The sequence below is a fragment of the Sorghum bicolor genome, chromosome 8, assembly GCF_000003195.3.
Source record: "Sorghum bicolor cultivar BTx623 chromosome 8, Sorghum_bicolor_NCBIv3, whole genome shotgun sequence".
NCBI lineage: Eukaryota > Viridiplantae > Streptophyta > Magnoliopsida > Poales > Poaceae > Sorghum > Sorghum bicolor.
In genome coordinates, this window is record NC_012877.2 from 61,712,432 (window position 1) to 61,735,088 (window position 22,657).

Sequence of the window (22,657 nt, forward strand, 5' to 3'; positions counted from 1 at the left end):
AATTTTATTGACAAATATTCATCTCATGATGATATATAGAACATTTCTTTTTATTGAGTACAATGTTCTAGGTCCATGATAGAATATTCCATCGTTGTCAAACAAATATTATAAGTTAAGGAGAATAATATTTCACATTTAGTACAAAACTATATAAGTTCATGCGAATTGTGTTACAATATCTGTGATAACAAAGGAAAAATGAATGAGAAAATATATACAAATAGACAAACGACATAACATATCAAAAATAGGAAAAATAATAAAAGATAGAACAAGGCATAAAGGATATTTCTCCATCAATATTTGTGTCCCTTTATATTTGTACTAATATGTATGGATCTTGTAATCAATATTTAGACTATTAAACAACCTTAAAAGGGAAAATTTTTAAGTACAAAGTTTAGATCTCATCGAGTACTACAACTTTCATATAGAATATTCCTCCATCCAAGGTCATTTTAAAAATTTGAAATGAAAAAATCTGAGACTTAATTTATATATTTGGTACCCTAAATGATCTGAAACTACAAAGTTTTAAATCTCGTCGAGCTCTACAATTTTGATATAAGTTTCGTCTTCATCCGGCTTCATCTAAAAATGCATGAATTTATTTGTACTGTACAAGTTTTTAAGGATGGTTGACTTAGTCAACCACCCCTAAAATTTGATTTTTATAGACGGTTGACTTAATAAAACTCTCTAAAATCACTCATTTTCAGAGACGGTTGACATAAGCATTTGAGATCATTAAGACAACATATAAATAGCATTTGAGATCATTAAGACTACCTATAAATTCACAAAAGGAAAATTCAGTAATATTCATTAAGACAAAATAAGGTGAATCAAGTACTAGTGTTTCTAATATGCTGCAAAATGCAATGACGCATATACAAAATTCGAAGTACCATATATAAATTTGACAAATGAACATATATGGATTTAAAGTAAAATGACAAGTACTACGCTACACTACTAGAACAACAAGCATTGGCGTTGCATAAGTGTAGGCAGACCAATGCACTTTGCAACAATATTTGACTACATATATTTCTCTGTCGAAATTCTGGTTTCCAGTAGTGAATGGATAATTTGACAGGAAAGGTTTAGGTTTTCTTACAGTTCTTGCTCAATGGGGGAAGTTTGATGTTAGGTGCTTTGGTGTTAATGCCCATACATTGGTTTAGCCCCTCCATTTTTAATCTAAAGCCATACTTTGCTCCTATTCTGTGAATTCTTTTTAAAGGTGGTGTTAATATGAGACAGAAAGACAACACTGTCCCTGTGATTTTGCTCCTGTTTTGTTAGTGTTCTTTGTGATTCTAATCCTGTCTTGACATCAAAAGATTTAAACTTTATTTTTACAAACATGCAGGATCCAGGCAATTGAACTTGGCACACTGTACATTAATTTAAAGTTTGAACTAAATTTGAAAAGGAAATCCTAAAAAAATTCTAGGTAGTCAGAGCTGGGGAGGTAGTGTTCCAAGTCATCTTAAGCCAGCCCTTCTCTTGGTTTGCCATACTGTGCCAATATATCTCGCTCCGTGTGCACCACCCTCGCTCCATCTGTAGAAATTCTCAAATTGTTACTTATTTCCCAATACCTACCATGCCTATACTCATGAATCATCTCCATCTATTGAGATCACCAGTTTCTACAAGTTATCCGTGTTCAAGCTCAACCATCAGCATATATCTCCATCTTTAGGCAGCCAATACAAGTTGTCCTTATATACAGCGAAGAGGCCATAGACGAGCGGATCCCTTTGGTTGGCAAAGTGACATTAATATCATTGAAGCTGGATAGCTGCAACTGAACAATTAAATATCCTCATGCCACTGATCGAGTAGCAAATTAAAGCAGCCAACGCACATCTTATTACTTAGGTCTGTCGGGAGTGTAATACAAAAAACCAAAGAGATCATGCGTGATGTTTTATATTAAACTTATTTTCATATAGTGGTTGTAAATCATTTCTTAAATGAAAAACTATCAGGCCTATTAAGAGCCCACTACTATATTGATCTCCGAAAGAGTGGGAGGCTTAAGAGGTCTATTTTTTAAAATGTCTTCCAACCACTGGGGGTCTACCTCAAAAAAATTGATTTACAAAGTCGAACCTCTACCAATTGGGCCCTTAGATGATTAGCACAGTCAGAAATTTAAAGATCCATGAATAAAGTGCCTCTAGCTATGTTAACTAATAATGCCTTCCTATAGCTGGCCCCACTTGCTATCAGTGACTATATATATTCTCAAGCTGTTCGATATTTTGCAATAATACCACCCATCCGATATCAGCATATTCCTTGATACCAAATACCTCCCATACCTAACTATAATGATGACCAGATTTCGAATACTTCTTACTGGGAAACCTTGGTAACATTTAAATTTTCATGGCAGACAAGACCAAACATGGATCCTACGTTGATGCTTGGATCCCTTTATATGCAAGTCTGCATATACAATGTGTATGGAGACTTCATTGCATACTTTTTCTCCTGCGATTGACCAGGATGGCAAACACCATGGGTGACTGGGTAGATTTTTTTTTATTTTTTTTTTATTTTTGCTAACAAGTGTGCGTAGAAATGCCTGTTTCTCATAGTTAGGCCAATTAAGGATGGGCAGTCAAGTCAGCATGGCATAGTGTATTAGTGGTGGCGTGTGGCCTTCACTACTGCAAAAAAAGATTTACTGTGACCATTTGAAAACACCCTCCAAGGCAGGTAGGAATTTCAACCGCCTCGGTTAATGCCTGACATTAATTAAGGCTGTCATTTTCTATTAACCGAGATGATTACAGCAACCGTCTCGCAAAATATATTAACCAAGGTGTGCACCCTTAAAGTGTCTAGTGGGCATTTTACCCATAACCACCTCGATCGGTAAATCATGTTCAACCAAAGCCCAAGCCCACCACCATGTCAGACCCCTACCGGATCCCAGGCCTTTGCCGAGTGCTTGAAGCGCTCGGCAAAGGAGCAATGGCGCTCGGCAAAACAGTTTGCCGAGAGCTGCGCTCGGCAAACAACCGCCGGCAAACAAACGGACGGCAAAGGGATGTTTGCCGATAGTCCCGCTCGGCAAAGAGTTTGCCGAGCTCTCGTACCAGCCCGCTCGGCAAAGGACGGCTCTCGGCAAAGTTTAGTCCAGTAACGGTCGAAACGACCGTTAACGGTTGTCCGTACAGTACCTTTGCCGAGAGCTGCGCTCGGCAAAGAATTTAGTAAACAAAAAAATTAAAAAATCCGGACAAGTGTTTAGTGAAGGTAATCACCTTTGCCGAGAGCTCCTCTCGGCAAACCTTTTTAATTTGATTTTTTCATATTTTAAAACAAATGCCGAGAGTTCTTTGCCGAGAGTACAGCTCTCGGCAAAGGCGTTTGCCGAGCGCTCTGCCTGCCTGGCTCTCGGCAAATAGCAGGCCTTTGCCGAGCGCTGGCCTGTCCTGGCTCTCGGCAAACATCCAGAGAGGTTTTTGTTATTTTTATTTTTTTGTTTCCAGCTCTTATTCACAGATATATATAACAGATATTCACAGATATATATAACAGATATACAGATAACATATATATATATATATATATATATAACATGTCTCATAAACATCCATCATTCACAAGTTCACAAACATCCATCATTCACAAGTTCACAAACATCTCACACACATCCATCAAACATTCATCAATTTCATTCATCACAATCATCCATCAACAATAAATGTCTCAGTGCTGCCAAGTGTCCCACCCCGACCCTCCTGGAGGCTGCTGCGACGGCGGCGGACGTGGTGCATACCAGGATCCACCTGACGGCGGCTGAAGCGGCGGAAGTGACGCTCCTAAGGGCGGCACCTCATTCGAACCCGCCGATTGAACCTGCACAAATGAGAAGAAACATTGTTATGTTTAGTGAAGTCAAAAAATTCTAGAACTAGTCACAAATATGTAATATAAGCCTAGACACATAAAAATTTCGGCAGCACCTCCCCTGTACCTGGAGATTTCCAAAACCTGCAAAAAGACTCGGCACGATGGCCGGCCACCACATTCAACAGCACGATGCCCGAGACACATATATCAATGGCACGAAGGCCTTCCATCACATATGAACGACACGATGGTCGACATATACACTAAAGAAGTTTTTTAGAGAAGTTGAACTCACGTATGGTTGTTGTGCATATGGTGGAGGAGCGAACAACTCTGGTGGCGCTGGACGACCCATCGTGAGGCCAAGGCTTGCCACGTACTGAGCCAAGGCGTCGTACCTCTGTGCCTGGTACTCCCGCTCCTGCCTGGCCTGTTCTTCCATCCTGGCCTTGTCAACTTGGAGCGCTTCCACCTGGGCCTAATATTTTTCACCGTATTGTTACAATCAATTTCAAGTAATGCAAAAACTAATGAATGACAAATAAAATAGAAATAACCTGTAGTGTGGCAACACGATGCGTCGAAGTGTCCACCCTTGGGCGTACGGGCACGCTCTCGCTCCTGCTGTTTGCCCGGACCTGTGCGAGAGTGGGAGTAGTCGCTGGGTCTAGCGTGCTGTTACCGATGATGTACCGCCCACGCTTCTTGCCTCCTCCCACCCTCATGACGAGGTCACCGTCAAGGTCCGCGGTGTGGGGATCGAACGCCTCTCCATGGACCGTCCTTGCCGCCTCGGTGTACTGACTGACGATCTCAGGGATACTGGAGTTGGAGTACGACTCAGCTGGGTCGTTGTCCGGGTTCCAGTCAATGTTTGCCGTCGCCTTGTCCTTGTGGGACAGAACCCATGCCTTGAGCCGTCCACATGGCTGGTTTTGATGTGAAGCCGACTGCAAGAAAAACAATAAGATAGGTTAATAATAGGAAGGAAAGAATAAGCGTCTGAGATAATAAATGAAGATACACCAAGCCACGTACCCATCTACTCGCGTATTCGTCGATGTTAAGGTTGCCCTGGTGGTGGGATGCACCTGGCATCAACAGACGTCGGTCTCTAAGGGCGTTGTGATTATTCGCCCACTGTTCACTTACCCATTTGTCGACCATCCTCTCCCAGGCCACCATTTTATTGGCGCACCAGCTAGGAGGCACCTGCATGACATGAAATATATTGACAGATATAAATACAATTGAAGCCTACCCAATCTTAGAAGAAATCAACACTGATGTATTTTTACCTTCAGGTACTGCTCTCGGGTCAGATGCATAAGTCTAGCATCTTCTTTCTTTACCTTCCGAACCTCGAAGATGGCACAGTAGTCGATGATCGCCTGGATCCTGGCCTCGTAGTGCATGTCTGTGATGCGCTTCTTACATGACTTGGCCAACACCACCAATGCCCTGTTCTCGTAGGCATCCTCTATTCTGAAGTAGTCCTGGATATAAAAAAGATATATCAGTACACTGGATCAAGAAAGCCTAACGAATGCAATGTAGTGAGCAAAGTAGTGCGAGAAATACTTACATAAAACTCATTCATAATCCGCTCCGCCACATTTTCATACCGGTGGCCCCTCTCGTCCTCTCTATCTTCTGCAGCGAGGTAGTGCTCATACAGGGTGGCCGGCACGTCTTGATCGTTGTAGCGAACCATTCCTGGGAAGTGTTCCCTGCAAAGAAGGCCCAGGATGCCATTGGGCAACCTTCTGTGAGCACCTGGGACCACGACCTTCCATGACCTGCAAAGGTGATTAAGAAAAAAGTATTAGTTTCATTGTGAGACTATCATACATAGTAGCAAAAGAAATGTAAAAGTTGCATACGCTTGCCCAACGGGTCGAGCGACCGGGCGTAGAGCCGGCGGGGGCCGATCAGGTAGGCTCGCCGGACCTCGTTGGTACACACCCGAGGAGGATCCGGAACCTCCTGCAGTGTCCTCCTGCTGTTCGTCGTCCTCGTCCGCCTCGGCCTCCCCTTGCAGAGCCCGGGCCTCCTCGTCGTCTGCCGGCTCCTGCGTGTGCGCGTCCTCCTGGTGGGTCTGCGCGTGCTCATCCACCTGGTCCACCTGGTGAGCGTCCTCGTCCACCTGGTCCTCCAGCCTCTCCGAGGGGTCTGGTGGAGGCGGTGGCGCCCTCGACCGCCTCCCACCGCCTGTCCTCCTCCTCGTCGTCCCCTGAGGCGGTGCCGATGTGCTAGCTGCCTGTGAACCGCTCCTCGTGTTGTAGAATTTGCTGAGCGCCCGCAAACCTCTACGGCCCGGGCCCGACATCTTCACACAATCACCTGCAAGACAAACAATAAGATAGGATTAGCGAGATCATTAAAAAAGAAATTATAGTAAAGAGATGCAAAAAAACTAAAGCATAATTACAAAAGTAAAGAAATTATAGTATTACATGTATTAGAAATAATCATCCCCATTGGGATTATCTGGATCATAGCTCTCATCATCACTATCAGCTAGGTCGAGATGTTCAACACTTTCCAAAGACGCAACGATGTCACCACTACCATTGCCACTACTTAATTGTTCAAGTAACTCCAAGTCTTTCGCATTTTCCACCACATCCCCGTCATCCTCATCAACATGGATTTCATTATCTACTTCCATTTCCATAGCTCCAGTTAAGTCAATCTCAAAAGTCCCCTCTAGACCCTCTACTTGATAGAACTCTCCATCATAAGTGCTTGTGTCAAAGTTATAGTCTTCGGCATTTGGGGTAGGTGCTTTACCATGCGGCGATACCTTGTGCACAATATCCCAACCCTGAAGAAGAGGGTCCCTTTGGCACGCGTATGAGAGATAATACACTTGTGTGGCCTGTTGAGCCACAATATAGACATCCTTTCCACCATAGACCGAATCCTGTCGAATTTCTACTAGACCTAAGGAAGGATTTCGTCTCGTTTCTTGAGGATCTAACCAATGACATTTGAATACGACAAGATTAAGAGGTTTGCGACCACGAAACCTTAGTTCGTATATTTCTTCAATTTTGCCATAAAACTCGACCCCATCAAGGCCGCCGGTAAAAACTCCGGAATTAGTGGTCTTTCGATTGGGCCGGCTCTGCTCGTGTCTTGTTGTATGAAATCGGTATCCATTCACATCATAACAAGAAAATGACTTGACCCTATGTTCAAAGCCATTGGAAACCTGTCTCAACTCTGGATTCATAGTCAAATCGGTTTGGCTCTGCAAGGTTAAGGATAGATCGTTAAAGTGGAATGCACAAAGAATTTGGAATGTTAAACTTAGTACGTGCTAAATTGCATAGTACCTTTTGTTTGAACCAAGAAATAAAATCGAGGACTCCATTTCCCCCAGCCTCATGAAGAATGGTGTCACGTTCTTGCGGGGTAGGTTCCCTTGATAGATGCCAGTTCTCATTAATAAACTCCCTGTAAAAACCAAGGAGGTTGGATGCAGAATGTTGACGACATATTAACAAGTTCGTGCAAGAAGCCACTTACTGCATGTATGGCTCCATTTCGGTCAGATTGGTCAAGACATATATCATGATTGTGCGCCACTCTTCATTTTTCAACAACAATGGTGTCCCATAACTTGCACTTCCAAATTGCCCTTGGAAAAGACTGAGTTTTGAATCATTTTCACCAGCATTGTAACGAGGGGGTCGATTATGCACACTAGGAAGCTTGTCACCATAGTATGCTTGTGTGAAGTTAGTAACCTCCTCTATAACGAATGCCTCTGCTATGGAAGCCTCGATTTTGCATTTGTTTCTGCATTTCTTCCGAAGAACCTTTAGACATCTCTCGATTGGATAGCACCAACGGGCCCACACGGGCCCCCACATTCGTGCCTCATACGGGAGGTGCAAAATCAAATGCTGCATCGGATTAAAGAAGCTGGGTGGAAAGATCTTCTCTAACTTACAGAGCAACACAGGTGCCATTTTTTCCAATTCTGCAATCACGCTACGAGATAACTCCTTGGCACAAAGCTGGCGGAAAAAATAGCTCAACTCAGATAGCGTCTTCCACAAGTGCTCAGGGGCATAGCCGCGGAGCATTGCCGGAAGAAGACACTCAATCCATATGTGATAGTCATGACTCTTCAGGCCGTTGATCCGTAAAGTAGATAAGTTGACTCCCCTCCTCAAATTCGCTGCATAACCATCGGGAAACATTATTCTTTTGGTCCATTCTAATACTTCTCTCTTTTCTTCCTGTTTCAGTCTCTAATCGGCCTTAGGCCTTGTCCATCTTTTGCCGCCCTTAGGTTGCATGTGTAGCTTCGGTCTATCACATATCGTTGCCAAGTCCACTCTCGCCTTTACATTGTCCTTCGTCTTATCAGGAATGTCCATGATCGTTGCCCAAAGCGCCTCGGCAACATTCTTCTCGGTGTGCATTACATCAATGTTGTGTGGAAGAAGAAGATCTTTATAATAGGGGAGCATCATCAATGGTGACTTATGAGTCCACATATGCTCCACACCATATCCCAAGAACCTACCATCATTCGCATTGATCTGGAGAGCATCTATCTGATCATAAACCTCAGCACTAGTCATCATCTCTGGTGCGGGGTCTGTAACCTCGACACCTTTAGTAAAGTTCTTAATGTCTCGTCTAAATGGATGGTTGGGCGGGAGAAACTGTCGATGTTTGTCGAACGCAGAATATTTGCCGCCCTTCGGCAGCCAATTGAACTGCGTACCTGTCTTGCACAAGGGGCATGGAAACTTTCCGTGAACACACCAACCGCTGAATATCCCATATGCCAGGAAGTCGTGCATGGAGTATTGATACCAAACATGCATGTTGAAGTTTGTCTTTGTAGCTCGATCGTATGTCCATACACCATGGTCCCAAGCATGGACAAGTTCATCAAACAAAGGCTCCATGAACACACCCATGTTATTCCCTGGGTGTTCTGGAATTATCAATGATAAGAACACATTCTGTCGTTGGAAGGAGACCCCAGGGGGGAGATTGAGGGGGATAACAAACACAGGCCAACAAGTGTATGGGACAGCAGCCATTCCGTAAGGATTGAAACCATCTGTTGCCAGTGCAACACGCACATTACGTGCCTCTGCAGCTTTGTCACGATGAATGTTATCAAAGTGATGCCATGCTTCACCATCAGATGGATGCACCATCTTGTCAGCATGGTATCTTTTCCCATTCTTGTGCCATGTCATCTGCTTCGCGGACTCCTCAGTCATGAATAGCCGTTGGATCCTCGGTATGAATGGAAGGTACCGTAGGATTTTCGTGGGATACGAACTCTGCCTCTTCTCACCCTCACCAGAGTCTACCTCTAGATACCTAGAGGATTTACACTTTGGACAATACTGTGCATCTTTGTGTGCTTTTCTAAAGAGGACGCAGCCATTCGCGCAAACATGTATTTGCTCATACGGCATCTTAAGTGCACGGAGAACCTTCTGCGATTCGTACATGTTCTGTGGCAGAAGGTGACCAGCCGGAAGGATGGAGCCAATAACTGTCAACATTTCATCAAAGTTCTCTCGACTGAGGTTTAACTGTGACTTCAAGGCCATTAAGCGTGAAATGCCATCAAGCTTTGAAACCTGTGTGTGTTCATGAAGGGGTTTCCCTGCCGCAGACAACATATGGTAATACGCCTTTGCGCTTTCCTCTGGATCTTCCTCCACTCCCTCTCCCTCCTGACGTCCTTCAGCGAAGTGTGCTGCGTGATAGTCATCTAACCAAGCTGCTACCCCGGCATCAGCATCAGCAGTAAAATCCTCGATACGTGGTCTCACCACCTCCTCTCTCTCACGATCGTCTTCACCATGGTGGGTCCATCGGGTATAGTTTTTCGTAAATCCATTCCTAGCTAGATGTGAAGTCATCACCTCCTTTGTTTGCCTTTTTCTGTTCTTACAATTGGTGCATGGACAAAAGATGGCACGTGCCCCTGAAGCCCGATCAAATGCTTGCTTGATGAAAGCCTCGGTCTTGTCGACCCATTCTCTAGTAATCTCACGAGAACTCCGACGGCCCGAATACATCCACTCACGGTCATCCATCCTCTAACATATACATGACCAAGTAATAAATATAACTATAGACTTGCATTTACACGTCCTTCCTACCATCTAATAGGTAAGGATAGGTCCTAATCCCACCCAAGGATGTGTAGATGATGTTAGTTTCCATGATCTGCACCGATCTAGGACAAAATTTCGGCAGCACCTCCCCGCTATTCTCCAAATACACGTCCGGATAAGGAGAATGTGTATCCAGAGAACAATAGAGAGGTGCTGCCGAAATTCTGTCCTAAATCGATGCAGACCATGGAAACTAACATCATCTACACATCCTCGGGCTGTCCAAAAAAACGTGGACAATTCGAAACAGATACGGCTATTGATATGCAAAGATCTGCATATTTCTAACCGTATCTATTTCGAACGGGAGACACCTAACTAGGTTACGTGAAGATAAATGGCCAAGACAAGTAAAGAGTGGTTATACCTTAGGTGGCGGTGACGTCAGGCTAGCGGGGCCGTGACGGGTCGGTGCAGTGGCGAGCCGAACTGGTGCGGGCAGCGAGGAGGACGAGGTACTCCGGCTACCCTCCGACAGACTCCTCTGAAAATCAAAAAGATACACGACCATCAAAATTCAAAATTTCAGCAGCACCTCCCCTATAGGGTGAGGTTTCAAAAACCTGCAAGAAACAAACGGCACGATGGCCGGCGAGCATAAATATATAAATGGCACGATGGCTGGCAACCACAGATACAAAACCAACACCACCACCGCCATCATCAACTAAACCCTAACAGTCATCTTTTTCTATATAGTAATGTAACACACTCCTACTTGTGTGTACTTCTAAAAACATGTACTGGGAGTTCATGTGTATGCAAGCACGATCAATTCTACTAAATAATTATTTACAAATTCACGGATACTACGGAAAAGGACACCATTACCTGAAGGCGCGTAGAGGCGGCGGCGCGCAGAGGCGGGCCCGCGAGGGTGGCGCGAGCGTGCGAGCGCACGGGGAGGCGACGGCGCGTGTGGCGGCGCGCAGAGGCGGGCCCGCGAGGGCGGCGCGAGCGTGCGAGCGCACGGGGGTGGGGGCGAGCAGCCGGGCGCGGAGGCGGAGCCGGAGGGCGAGGGGCAGCGGCCGGGCGCGGAGGCGGAGCCGGAGGGCGAGGGGCGGCGGCCGGGCGCGGAGGCGAAGGGGCGGCGGCGCATGCGGCGGCGCGCAGAGGCTGGCCAGCGAGGGCGGCGCGAGCGTGCGAGCGCACGGGGGTGGGGGCGACCGGCCGGGCGCGGAGGCGGAGGGGCGGCGGGCGGGCTGCGCGCGGCGTGCGCTTTGCCGGCGGCGAGGGCAGCGGGCGGGCGCGTGCGTAGCGTGCGGTGCGTGTGTGCGTGTGCGTGACTGAGCCGGAACCTAAGTATGCCTTCTTTGCCGAGCGCCTGATCTATTTGCCGAGCGCAATAGGAGCAAGCGCTCGGCAAAGAGTGCCGTATTTTTTTCACGGACGCGCGCCGTAGTTTTTTTTTAAAAAAAATTAAAACTTCCTTTACCGAGAGCTACGCAGGTAGGCTCTCGGCAAAGGCCTTTGCCAAGCGTTGTTCTCGGCAAACCATTGATTTTTTTAAAAAATGCAATTTTATTTTGTTTCCCTAACTGCGCCTAGAAATCTAACTTTGCCGAGAGCTGACCAGGCAGGCTCTCGGCAAAGGCCTTTGCCGAGCGCTGCGCTCGGCAAACCTCAATTCCTGTAAAAAAAAAGAAATCGCCGCCGAGAGCAAGACCAACAGCTCTCGGCATAGGGTCCTTTGCCGAGAGCATCCTAAGTAAGCTCTCGGCAAACCATTTCAAAAAGATATGAAATTTTGCCGTATTAGAGCTTATATACTCTCTAATGACTATAAAAAAAGTTTGGAACTGCATAATTAATTAGTTTGTAATAGTGTTTTAAAATTCTTATGAATCTATGGAGCTAAGATTCATCAAGAACCAGGGCCGTCTCAATAATTTTAAGGGCCCTTGGGCAAGTAAGATAGTAAGAGTTTAGTAATCTAATTTTTTAATACGGCGATTAAAACATAAGCACTAATAATAATAATTAACTTGTAACATAGGTTTAAGGAAGTCAGGCCTGTCTCTCATTGTGTGCGAACGAGTGGCGTCGCGTGTCGTGGCTTCACAATATCTCGCCACACAAAGCGATATCACCATATTTGGCAATTGGGAGGCGAAACGGTCAACTAATCTGAATTGATGATAAAGTTCCATTTCAGTATTCCAAATATATATTATAAATACTATATATAGACATATATTTATGGGCCCCTCAGTAGAATGGACCCCCGGCCGTCGCACCTGTTGCCCTCCCCTCTAAGACGGCCTTGTCAAGAACATGCAAAGGAAACAATGAACCTAGTGTCTCCCCGTGCAAGGCTGGCTTCACCGGCAGGCGAGGAGGAGGGGTAGGCTGGGGGACAGTTTACATAGCTCTACTACATGAAATGACAGTTTATATAGCTCTACTACATGAAATGACAATCCATCCTTCTTTTCCTCTCTTGTCTGCACGCCACCAGTGAAGTTTCAGCTGCATGAAATGACGGTTTACATACCTCTACTACATGAAATGACGATGTCTTCTTGTCTTCCTCTCTTGTCTGCACGCCACCAATGAAGTTTGAGTTACATGAAATGACGGTTCAAATAGCTCTACTACATGAAATGACAATCCTCCCTTCTCTTCCTCTCTTGTCTGAACGCCACCAATGAAGTTTGAGTTACATGAAATGACGGTTCACATAGCTCTACTACATGAAAGGACGGTTTACATAGCTCTACTACATGAAATGACACCCATAATGTTAGAATTCTCTTTTGCTGGATCCAGCTTCTCCGCTCTAATAATGTTGCACTTTTGAAGCCGATCACTGGTATTTTGATTGTGATGAAATTCATGAATGGTGATGGTGTACAGGAAGGAGGCCAACTTTGGGTACGCGTTCATCAACTTCACCACATCGGCAGCGGCCAAGGAGCTCTACTGCTCGCTGCAGAACTGCGTCTCGAAAGTACACGGCTCCAAGAAGGTGATCAAGATCGACCAGACCACTGCTGGCTAGCTGCCGCTGGGTGCTGGCGGTGGAGTCAAACGACGATGCATGCGGTTATGCGACGGAGTTGGGAGTATGGACGTTGTTGTTTGTGGTGTAGCATCGGACAGTGAGTCTGAAGTCTGTCAGTGTGCCTTCCCCTTCTTCCTCTCCCCGTGCAAGGCTGGCTGCACCGCCACCAGTGAAGTTTCAGCTGCATGAAATGACGGTTTACATACCTCTACTGCATTAAATGACGATGTCTTCTTGTTCCTCTCTTGTCTTTAGGCTACCGGTGAAATTTGAGTTACATGAAATGACGGTTCAAATAGCTCTACTACATGAAATGACAATCCTTCCTTCTCTTCCTCTCTTTTCTGCACGCCAAGAATGAAGTTTGAGTTACATGAAATATTCTGAGTTTAGTTAGTCTATGTTTGCACAAAGTTTGTCAAATAATTAGAGAGAGGAACACAAAGTTTGAGTACAACAGATAGCATGTGTAGAGATAAAAAACTTTGGAGCATATTAAAACAAATAATTAGAGAGAGCAAAGGAGAAGAGGAACACATATGCACAGCAATTTTGCCGAGAGGAGGCACTCGGCAACACGTTTGCCGAGCGTGGCGCTCGGCAAAGCAGTTTGCCGAGAGCCTTAACGGAGGGGCTCTCGGCAAACACGTCACGCCGTCAGCCCAAGTTACGGCGGCAGGATCTTTGCCGAGAGTACATGTTCGCCGAGAGCGCGGCTCACGGCAAAGTCGCTGTTTGCCGTCGGCCTTTGTTGGCCGAGAGTTGCTCTCGGCAAACCGTCCAAGTTCGCCGAGAGGTTTTATTTGCCGACGTTCTGGCCCACGGCCAATCAAGATTTTGCCGACGGCCTGTCTTTGCCGAGAGTAGCGCTCGGCAAACATTACCTTTGCCGAGAGCCCGCGCTTTTGCTCTCGGCAAACACTGAGGCTCTCGGCAAAGGCCTGTTTTCCGGTAGTGGACTATATAAACAACACCTAGACCCTAACTCACTTCATCCACACTCACAAACGCCTCCACACTCCCTCAGCCCTTAGCCATGATGCCGGTGCAGGAGGGCTGCAGCAGTGTGGTACGATAGGGTTGCTGCAGTGTACAGCGAGAGGTCTACAACTGCACAGCGCAGGATTTAGCATGAAAATGTGTGAGGCATATTTTTATGTGTCATCAGATTGTGTTTGCACGCTGGATGCTGGCACAAAAGTTACGCCATGATCGACTTGCCTGAGCAACGTTACTAAAACTGAGACCGGTGGATGTACAATATGTGGTACGCCGGTTGTTGGTCACATGGCCAGTTTTTTAATCTTTTTTGTATTAAAAACGTTACACAGGATTGTACTACCATTTAAGTATATTGCTGATGTGGCAAGGTAGTTATTAAAGAGAGAGAGCAAAAATCATAGAAACCAGGTCTAAGTTAGAAACCATGTCTATACGTGAACCAGGGATGTGATTGGCAGAAAATGGAGAGACAGTGTACGTGATTAGACAAAAAATTCTACAGAAACTATCCATTAAGACGATGATTTGTATATGTAGTGTCTATCAAAACTAATAGCTATATATACAAACTATATGTAATTTCTAGTATTGGGATTTACCTTACCACAACTCTTAATCGGCAACTGATTTGAAGTTGTTGTAAGAGGTGTACAACGATGGACGGTCCGTGGCTAAAAGATATAGTGACGGACTCTAGCCGTTGTTGTTGAAACCGTCGTTGTATGTTTACAGCGACCGAGTTCATTTTTAGCAACAGACCATCCATCGCCTCATCATTTAGCAACAGACAGTCTATTATTAGCAGTTTTAGCAACAAACAATTCATCGCAGTAGTAACTTTTAGCAACTGACAATCCATCGAGATCAATTAAATAGGTAAAAAATCCACATATATTTAAAACCGAACAACATTTAGAACCAATACAATCCTGAATGACATACACAAATGGGCACATTAATCATACTATCAGTCATCCATATCAAATAAGTACATATATAATCATGTGACTAGCTTATTAAGCTTCTTGCCATGAAGCCAACATAAGCATGCGGTCCAAACACCGACACATACTGAATACATAATTTAGCTAAGTCATCATCCAAAAGTGATCCAACATTATGACCATCAGGTTCGAGTCTACAAACTAAAACTACGATATTATAGTCCAAAAGCATTCAAGTTTACTCTCAGCACCCTTCCTGCCAACAAGCTAGCACTGTCTAGCGTCTCTGAGATGATCTTGTAGCACCTTGAGATCGACTGACCTTATTGGACATTATTGGACACCATAAGATGATCTTGCCCAGCTATATATAGAAACTATACGTAATTTCCAAAATTGGGACTGACTTTATTGGACATTTGAGTTTCCAATTCGCTCAGCTGAGTCCTGATCAGCCTTCGTCTTAACCCTATCTCAAATCTTAAGTTGTCCCGAAATTCGTGATGCCTCACATGCCTATCCGGGCTTGTCTTAATAGGAATCCTATAATCACATGAATAAAAGGCTAAAGATCCGGCAGAGAAGGCCGTTTGTGTTTAGAATGCCATGATGTACATAGAGATAGCAGAATCATGTGCCAAGTGTGTATATATACACACAGGGCCGGCGATGCGTTTTTTCCAGCTGTGAGCACTTTAAGCCATGCAACGCTAGTGCAGTGTCCACGTGTAAAATACTATAGAAAAAATAAACCTGTGGTGAATGCTTCTGTAACACCCAAAATTTTGCTCATTTTAAAAATAGGTTAAAAATGATTTATTTATGAACTTTTGTGCTCATGAAACATAGGGGAATAATATTTTTCATTAAATTAAAACTTATCATAGGAGTTTAGCAATATGTTTGAGAATTCATGCCTTTGCATTTGATTTATTGATGTGTGTGTGTTGGACAAAAGTTCAAAGTATTTCAAAAAGATTTAAAAAGGATTTTTGAAATGAGTTTGAAATGGCTTTTGAACTAAAAGAAAAAAAAACAAAAACCTCTCCATCTCTCAGGTTTCGGCCTGAAGGCCTGTTTTCCCCCTCCCTCGCGGCCGCGGCCCATCCGCGGTTCGGCCTAGCCTGACCATTCGGCCCTAGTTGCGCAGCTTCCCCCTTTGAGTCACTGCCAGCCCGGCCCCATCTCCTCTCTCGTTGACCGGTGGAGCCCACGCAGCAGTGCCGTCCCTTCCTTCTTCTTCGCGTGTCCAAGCAGGATACGACACCCGAGCGAACGGGACTCCTTGATATCGAAATCCCGATTCTACCGGGATTGATAGCGTAGGAGATTTTCTCCTAGGCCTTTTTAGCTTCGCGTTCCCCTCCCGCGACTCCGTTTCCATCTTCACGCTCGGGAGCTGCTCCTGGCCGGTTTGGATCTCGCCGAGGAGTGGACAACGGCGCCTGATCGATTCATCGCATTGTCGCGCTTGTGAGCATGTTGCCGAGCTTCGTTTCACTCCTGCGGAGATGCCGAGCCCCTTCTCCATCTTTAACTCGTCTCGGTTCGATTTCTAACCAACGCCGAACCTTTTACAGGAATTCCTGTCCGCCATCTCGCACGGCCCGCGTTATCCGAGGTCTCCCTGGTCGCGTTTAGGGCTCAGGTGAATTCTTCTCCTCCTTCTCGACCCCCTGGTATTTTTTATTTTGTTTTTAGGCGCCCAGAATCGCAAGAACGCCAACTCCGGCGAGGTTCGGCCTTTTCCGGCCATGGAACCGCCGTCCAGGCCACCGGCGTTCAGCTAGGCAGTATCCATCTCTCTCCAATTCGTTGTGAACCGTTCGATCGAGATCTAACGGACCAAGATGGCTGATACCCCTTCACTCGCACTTTTTCTAAAGAGTGCCTGGAAGATTTCATGCTTAACCCGCGGTCCAAAGCGAACAGATGGAATACGCCTTTCAGTTTTGGAAACGTAAAATCCGCTGAGTTGATTCAAAATACGTTTTCTGGAATTTACAAAATTGCCACTGATTTTCTTTTGCCCATAAAATATTCGTTTTAACTCTGTTTTATCCCATTCAAGTTGCGTTAGATTCGTAATCATGAGCTCTACATGTTAGTAACTTTATTTTCCTAGTTTGAAACTTTTTAATTTCGTGATACTATTTAATTAATTACTTTTCTATATAAAATCCTAGAAAATTCATAACTTCTCCGTTTTAATTTCGATTTTCGTGATCTTTACGTTTGTGTGATCATAGCGCTGCGTAGAATATTTTGATAAAATTTTATATTTGTTTTACCACTGTTTGGTGTATTGTTCTAATTATAGCTTGTTTGCTTCGTGTATGATTATCTATATTGGATTGTGTGTTGTTGATTGATGATCGGATATAGACGGTGAGCGATACGTTGGTGATCAAGGTGAAGCTTTTGAAGATCAGCAGCAGGCTCAGGAGAGCTTTGATCAAGGCAAGTATAACTTGGGATCATCCTTGTTACCTACACACAATTAATACAATATATATCATATGCATGTGTCCACCTTGATGACCTTAGCAAAATCATAGATGATTGTTATCCTAAATTCTTTGTTACCTATTTGGATATGCATTTGGGTAGTTTTTGCTAGTGCTTGATTATAATCCATGATCTTGTAACATGAATGTTTGGATATACAATAAACAATAAAATAAGCTTTCTAGCAACTTGAACATAAAGGGTGGAAAGAACTCTAGCTTTTGCTGGATTGATCTTGACTCTCCATAAGGACTTATCCCTTGGCAAAAGCTGGGACAACTCGTACAACCATGAGGGCAATATGGCTCTGGCTTTAGTCAAGTATGAGTAAGCTTTTCTAGCTTGTTAGAGGTTACCCGAAAGGGCGGAGGGGCTGAACCGTTTTGGGTATAGTGCGAGCCCCTATCCTTATGTGTATAGGCTGCGCGTCATTGTGCCATTTGGAAGAGGGGTATCTATATCTGTGCGCAAAGGAAACCTTGCGGCCCTAACTTGTTAGACGAACCTTTGAAAGACTTCATAGTGAACCCTGCCGGCTTTCCTTGGAAGTGAGCTAAGAGGTCGACGGGCCTCGGGCGAAAGGGTAAATCATGACTCATGGGTAAAGATGTACAACCTCTGCAGAGTGTTAAATCTGGTATACTAGTCGTGCCCACGGATACGGGCGGCCCGGAAAACTGACGGAATAGATGGACACTGGTGAACTTGATTAATGATGATAAATGATAGTTTATTATGTTGTTTATATGTGTTATTCTTAATTCTTGTATACATTGATCATGTGGTTACGGGATTAATTATGCTACCTTGATATTTGCTATCCGATGATTAAATATGCTATCTACATATAAAAGCTAAATGCAGTCAAACCAGGGTCAGCTATTTGAGCCTCATGAACCCCTGGTTATACTTGTTGAGTACGATATGTGCTCACTCTTGCAATTTTCCCCACACCTCAGGAGAAGTTTTGGGCTTGTGATCAATCAGTCCGTTGGATCCTGTGGAGAGAAGTTAATACCCAAAGTTTAGAGTTGTCATTCCGCTGTTTGATACTAAAGGTTATCTCTTTTACACTAAGTACGTTATATATTTACGCATTGTCTTTTGATATTACCCCTTATTTGTAGCTATATGTGAGATTTGACTTCTAAAGCTCACATATGGTGCATATCTGGTTTTGTCCTTAAAATCGGGTATTACAGCTTCAGATCTTGTTATTATTGAATATATACATATGCCTGTCGGATGGAATGCTCACTCTAAATTAATATTCTTGTTTCGAAGAAACAAATATTGCTTTAAAATGAAAATTCTAGGAAATATCCAAAATCCCATGTATTTATTAATTTATGATAATTAAGTAACCATTACATGAGAATAACTTTGTATAGAATCCAGATTTTAGTGATGGCGATTAACCATATTGCTTGGACTAATGTAAAAACAGAGAAATAAGGACAAGTATTAACCAGAAAGCGAAACTTGCTTGATATGTCTCTAATTTTTTCTTGAAAAAAAATGTGGAGCAGAGGATCCACGTAAAAAGCTCATCAGAGTATACACCATCTTCTCTCTTTATTACCAAACTTTTATTTAGTATCATTAGCTATCCATCAATTTATTAAATAAAGCCACTTAGTACTTGGATGATTCCATGTTCAAAAAATTATATATGGAATTAAGAAAGGAACATTGATGTTATTAGCCATGCTGCAGGGTTGCATCCATACATTATCCCGTAGCATTATTTCTCTTTATTCAACTATAATGTGAGGTTGCTAGCATCATAGGACTGTCTTGTCGTGCCACCCCAATCTGTCCCCATGTTAGACAGGAACAGGACACAGCCCATCATATATACAATAGGCCAATAAGCAGGGTGACATCGACAATCACTGGATCGAGTGACAACCATGAACTACACCACTGGCGTTGCAAACGGACTTGGTAATTACCGCTCACTTTGCTTCTGGGCGCGCCAGCCAACAAGAGGGTCCACTGGTGTTGCTGAAAGACCCACTTCTAGAGCGAACCTTGGCACTGTTACCCCACAGATCCAATGTGTGACAGGGTGTTGGGCATCCAGTAATGACTTGCACTGTTGTGGGTGGCACAAGCAGCCGGCGCACAGCCAACGTAACCTTGGCACGATGAATGTCGAAGTCGGGAGTTGGCAACAGCATGCCCTGTTGGGGAGTAGCCAGTCATCCAGCCAGATAAATGTTCTGAGCACAGAAAGCCAATAAGCATCGGTTTCTATGCTGCAGCGGCATGAAACCAACAATCCTGATGTATCACACTCCCAAAAAAACTGGATTATTGCTTCTTTCGTGCATCCTTAGAAGATTCTACTAGCTAGACTAGTAGTATATATGCAATGCATGCACCACGCATGTGTATATACATACAGACAAAGACGATGCTAGTAGATCGAGCATTGTTTAAACCCCCTATATATAACTAGGAACGGATAAAGTGCACACTATAATGCAAATTAAAGCAGGGAATCCTGAAATAATATAAATGCCATGTGATTCTGTTCACTACAGGAAAATCATACTTTGCCAAGCGCCGTGGAAGAGGCACTCGGCAAAGACGACCCTTTGCCAAGCGCCACCTCAGACGCTCGGCAAAGACCTCTTTGCCGAGTGCCAAACACAGGCGGTCAGCAAAGAGCCTCTTTGCCGAGCGCCGCGCACTCGGCAAAGTTCCAGTCCACCTAACACCGACGGCCGCCGTCTCCTTTACCGAGAGCCTTCCGTTTGGCATTCGGCAAAGGCAGGTTCTTTGCCGAGTGCCAGCTGGCCTCGGCAAAGCCTTCTTTGCCGAGTGTCTGTCGTGGCACTCGGCAAAGAATTTTTATTTATTTTGTTTTTTGAGCTAAGTTTTTTTGTGATGCTTTATGTCACTATTTGAAACTCTATTTTAATGTTTGGGGCCATTTTGACTTTTTTTGCTATATTTAACTAATTTATTTTGTTTCTTTTTGTTTTTCCGGATAATTTAAATTTGAACTGCAGATACATGAATATATCACAACGCAGTGATTCAAAAAATGATAGTCATGGTATTAGGTGTATTTTGAGTTCGTATGCAGGACCTCACATGAAATCTCGACCATCTCGCTGAGGTAACATGTCAAGTTACGTGCGCGAAAAGTGGATTGAAATTATATAGAATCCAAACGAAGTCCAAAAATCACGAAACTTGGTGACGCGTCGCGTTATCGCATGTGGAAGCTATGGTTAAAATTTGAGAAGATTTGAAGTAAGTTGCAACTCCACATGTGATCACGAGCCGCGCATCTAGTGCGTCATCACCTACAACGCCAACGTCTTTGGCCGGTGGGTGGGCAAGAGCCAGATGATCCTGGAGCCCGACACCGACCTCACCAGGGAGCAGTACATATAAGTAAGTAGGAAACATTACTTCTGATTTCGTCCATGAAAAAAATAAGTACACTATATTTCTTTTGATTCATCTTATGACGTGTCAAATGCAGTTTCCTGCTGAATGGTGCAAGGGCCATCTGGACTGCTGGGAGGCCATTGTAGACTAGTGGAGAAGGCTGGAGGCGTATGCCGAGCGGAGAGCCAAACGGGAGTATCGCCTAAAGATGTCAGGACCGGCCCACCACCAAGGAAGCTGCACCCTCCTCCCAGGGTACATGGACACATGGGTACGCTTCTATTCATTTCATTTGTTCATTCATTATTGTATTCATTCTCATTACGTGTAATCATCCTTGTGTTTTCCTCGCAGTCCCAGTCGCATGGTGGCATAGTCATTAACGAGTACGTGGGGTATGCCCTTGCACACAAGGGCCGAGCACACGATCCGAACAACGTCTACAGCCCCGCGGACGAGGCCGAGGCATACACCAACCCGAGCGCCAATGAGAAGATGGCCGAGTACACCTCACATGCTCGCGCGCGCCACGGGGACGACTTCGACCCTGCCACCGAGCCCCTCGACACAGAGATCCTGATGAGGCGGGAGGAGGGAAGCAGCACGGGCGGTACTATATGGCCCACAACGCCATCGACCCGACCACCGTGCCCACACTCCGCTAGGTGTGACAGGCGAGCAGCACGACCTCCTCCGACGTCCCCATACAAGCTCGGCAGCCGTCTTTCCAGGTAACTATAGTTTTATGGGTCGTTCATAGACTTTACATATGTACCTTTTACATTGTTCAAACATCGCGGGTGTGTTATTACAGTCCCAGCTGTCCGAGTTGCGGGCCAGGCAGGAGTCCGCGGAGGAGGCCTATCGGCAGGAGATAGCGCGCCAGAACGAGGCCCACCGACAGGAGGTAGCGTGCCAGTTCGAGGCGTTTCAGGAGCATCAGCAGTGTCAGATGCAGGACTTCGCCAACTACTTCGACTCCCTTCAGATCCATGGTGTGGTCGCGCCTCCGCTGCCTGCCTCACTGTTCGCTCCACTCCCTCTTCCTGGCACTGTAGTGCCTTCTCTAGTGAGTATATACGAGTGCACATTGCTTTGTCTTCTGCGGACATCATGCAGTTACTAATGACATCACTCTTACTTTGTGCAGGCACAGTCACACGGGTCGAACCCGACTCCTCAAGACAAGGCTTATCTAGGCCATGGGTGGCCGGTTGGGCAGACTCCATAGCAAACGTGGCCAGGTGGCGCTCCTCCTCCGCCTCATACGCACGGGTGGTCGCCGTGGTCAGGAGGCGTGCCTCAGCACCCAGCAGGTTGGCCGCCGCACTACGCGCAGCAGGGGTGGCCAGGTGAGGGCTCTTCTCAGGGACACGGGGACACCGGATCGCAGCCGCACCAGTGATATGAACATGTTATGCTTTGTGGTGGACATGTTATGCGGATTTATAAACTTTGTGTATGCGGATTTGTGACCGGATGAATGTGAACTATTGTGTATGTGGATTTGTGACCATTGATGGATGCATGTGTGGATTTGTGACTATATATATGTTATGTGGGTTCTATTACAAATGTTATGTATGTTGTCGTATTTGTCTAGTGTCTATTCAGTGAAAAAACAGCAAAAAACTGGAAAAAAATAAAATCCTATAGCTTTGCCAAGTGCAGGCACTCGGCAAAGCTAGGCACTGCGTTGCTGTGGTTTCCAGCTTTGCCGAGTGCCAGCCAGGTGGCAC

General features: G+C 45.0%; 1 long non-coding RNA gene across 1 annotated transcript; it reads left to right on the forward strand.

The window, feature by feature from the left end:
- LOC110429584 lies at window positions 16,327-17,421 on the forward strand. Its single transcript, XR_002446685.1, has 3 exons — window positions 16,327-16,475; window positions 16,583-16,650; window positions 17,388-17,421. It is a non-coding gene; the product is annotated as an uncharacterized LOC110429584 (long non-coding RNA).